The sequence below is a fragment of the Daphnia magna genome, linkage group LG9 (assembly GCF_020631705.1).
Source record: "Daphnia magna isolate NIES linkage group LG9, ASM2063170v1.1, whole genome shotgun sequence".
Classification (NCBI taxonomy): domain Eukaryota; kingdom Metazoa; phylum Arthropoda; class Branchiopoda; order Diplostraca; family Daphniidae; genus Daphnia; species Daphnia magna.
In genome coordinates, this window is record NC_059190.1 from 7711723 (window position 1) to 7715376 (window position 3654).

The window sequence follows — 3654 nt, forward strand, 5'->3', positions numbered from 1 at the left end:
TTCGCGTACCGCATCGTTTTTGTGAACTTCTTGATGTTTCTTCAACATGACTTTGGACGCAAAGTATAAGTTACACTTCTTGCAAATCCTTTCCAGTAGTACAGACTGAATTGATGGACAGTAAAGATCGTATAGGAGTTCTTTAAAGGCTTTCGTTGACCGTGGCAGTATTTCTTCAATCTTTAACATTTTTGAAACAAATAAACTGGGAAAAACGTGATTTTCTTTATCTGTCCTCTCTGGAGCCTTGAGACCATTGGATGTTTGAATAAGAGGAATAGGAGGAGGAATAAATCTGCTTGGATTTACAACGAAAAATGAACTTCTTGGTGACGAACAGCAGGTGTTGTCCAAACACTTGACAATTTGAGTCATATACTGACTTGTTCGGACATGTTCACTGAGCCATTTTTGATCCTTAGTTAGCATATCATCAATTTTCAGCTGTGATGCGTCAGGTTCAATATATTCAGCCACTGTAGGGAACTCATCAACCACAACTTTTGATCAGATCTCGGCGAGAGTTGACCCAGCAAATGCAAAGTTTCTTTTTTCTAGATCAAGGTCCATGGTTCGACGTTGGTTATCGAGATGCGTTCCATAATGATCGTAAGGTAATATAAGACCAGATAGTTCACGACTAAGAGGGGCCATTTTTCTTTCCACACGGTTGAATTGGGCATTGACCGGGAGCATTGGTGGCCACAAAAAATCCATCCAAATCGTGACTCAGAAAGTGATGAACTGCAACATCAATCACATTTTGATAACGAGGATTCTCGTCAGGGCCTCCATCTACAGTGAGGAAAATTACTGGTTTGACGGACTTCTCAGGGCCAGATTTCACGATTTTCTCAAATTCTGGAACACTCAATAACCGCCCATAGTCGAGCCCATGCGCAAATGCCGTAGACGAGCAATGTTTTCCGGAACGGATAGCTATGTATGTTGGCCCGGAGTACCCGACAGCTTCTGGTTTTCCTAATCCATTCGGTTGAATCTCAATACCAGCATATACGGATGGGATTAGTTTATGCTGCTCGGCCACAACCCAATCATGGTCAGGAAGGCTAACTCTGTACTCAACATGCATTATCATGGGCGATCGTTTGTTAGCGGCGGTGATTCCTATCGGGACGCGCGCTTTGTCGTCTTGACTTAAAAAACATGCTTCTTGTGGGCCCAAAAGAGAAGCCAGTGACTCCATGGATCGAATAGTTGCCGTACAGAATGGTCCGTCTATGTGCTTTGAATGCAAATCGTTTTGAGCGCGAATTAACTTGACAGGGACGGTGGCGACTTGTCGCTTCCCTTCAAGAGAGGAACTACGCCAAGGGAGTAATCGGAGATAAACTCCACTTCGACTGATTTGAAAGCCATCCTTCTTTAATTGTTCGGTCAGTTCATCCAAAGTAGCAATACTTCTATAGACTTCGCTTCTTCTTTTCTCGTGGGCAGCTGAGCCGTGCATGGCAAGATTGATGATGGCTTGAAGAAGCAAAGGTTGTTTGACTTCTAATCTGGGTCTTCCTGCCTTTAGTTGGCCACCCAAGGAGTCCTTCAGTGCCGGGTTTTCTTCCAAAACTTTTGCCAATTTCTTCTTTTTATTTTCTCTAGACTTTTTTGTCTTATCTGGTCATCGACTCTTTTTTCAACTCCTTTTCAAGATCCATTTTTTGTTTCTTTTTTTTCTTAAATTCGCTGTCTTGTTCTTCACTCAACATATCACAATCTTTTTGTTTCTGTAAGGCTAGCAAGTCAGAATTGACAAGGTTTAATTTGTCTTTTAATTCGTCTTGAGCCTTCGTTTTCGATGTAGTTGTTGCCTGTGCTTCTTTTGAAGTAGATGGATGCTCGTCTGATTGGGATTTTTCCGGGGGCTCATCAAATTGAGACGAATCTGGTAAAAATTCAATCGGAATTTCGGACGAGGAACCGTTTGATGACGTCAGTGATTTATCTTGAGACTTTTATTCTGATTTTTGTGACAAGTTTCCCCAATATGAAAACATATTTCCTTTTCTCTTCATGGCAATAGATTTTAATTTTTTCATCATATCATCCAGTTTTTCGTCTTTGTCTTTTTCATCCTTCAGGCTTCTCTAAATCTCAGTAACCTCAGCTTGACAAACTTGTTTTGTATTAGAATGATATGCCTCATTATAAGCAAAACATAGGCTATTAAACGGGTTTACTAGTTTACTCATGTTAAAAACTATTAGAAATAGAATACGAGTCGAGAGAAAAGTTTTCCGACCTCAACTGCGAGACAGTACTCGCGTTCAGCTGAATTGCCCGTCGGCCAAATTTAGTCACATTACCACGACTACGACACCCCTTCGCATCATTTAAGTCCTTAGGGATTTTGATGTTCCTGGCTCTGGTCGTGGGAACGGAAATGAAGATCACTTGGGAAAAAAAAATCTGCGATTTTTTTCGATTTCGTTTAAAATTTTTTTTTTTGTTTGTGACATCACATTTTAAGAATCTCCCCCCTCCCCTGCCGTCACAGACCATCACAGAATCATGAACCCCCTCCCCCCCTCTGGCGCGTGACGTCATTTATGGACGGCCCCTCTAAGATACTCTTAATTTAAAAATACAAGGAAACCCTGTTTTTGCTTAATCTTGTATTTAGGTTTTCGAAGTAGTAGCAGTAGCGAGCGCCAGATGGTGTCGTCGTAACCCTTGTTTTCCCTCTGATTAGTTGTTGCCAGGTAACGCGTCACCGCCATAGGAGGTATTCGAGTTTACAGGCCTTAGGCATTAAGTAGGCCTTGGTAATAGCATGTTATAGGGGTTTTTCGTCGAAATACACGGTTGCAAGATCGTGAATTGTTAGTAGGGGGCACTGTGCAAAGTACACCGCCATCTTAGAAGTGAGTTTTTTCCCGGTACACGCCAGTAGTTTGAAAAAAGTGATTGTTATGATTGTTATCGTTGTTGTTTTTGCGAGTGTAAATAGTTTTTTATATGAGTTCAAAAAAGTTTTTTATTCTCATTGAGTTTGTAGTATTGATGGTGCAATTCATGTTTTGTTTTTGTTCTCTCAGGTTCATCATTCCCAATCTTTCAATGCTGACCCACCACTTCAGCCATGGGCTGCATGCCACAGTAATGGATATGTTTTATTTGCACACTGTAGCTGCACAGCAGGGTACAAAAATTATTTTTTCTTTGAAATTAGTTATCATTGTCTTTTTCTTTGTATTCATCATGTTACAGGCTTGGGAAAGTTTAATTATTATCGAAAGAGTTAACAAAAGGTACACAGAACCTCTGTGAGAAATGGTTGGGTCACCATCGATACTACAAACTGAATGAGAATAATAAATTTCAAACACTTTCTTTTGCTTTCAGGAGGACGATTGAAGTGGACAATTTTAGTACACAAAAGTCACCGACCCAACCATTTCTCACAGAGTTCTGTGCACCTTTTGTTAACTCTTTCGATGCTGCAATAGTTTGCCCAGAAATGTTTTCTCGAGATTCCATTAGATAAAAAAATATGTCCGGGTAGTTTATGTCAGGAACAAATGGGCAGCATTCTTTTCCTCTTGCCCACATAAGTTCTGGAATTGAATATGGGCAAGGGATGTTGATGGAACTTATTTTGTCCAAATAACGAACCCTTGCAACTGGATAAAAAATTAT

General features: G+C 40.5%; 1 pseudogene; it reads right to left on the reverse strand.

The window, feature by feature from the left end:
• Positions 1-554: 554 nt before the first annotated feature.
• LOC123475985 lies at positions 555-1503 on the reverse strand (annotated as a pseudogene).
• Between the last annotated feature and the right edge of the window lie 2151 nt (positions 1504-3654).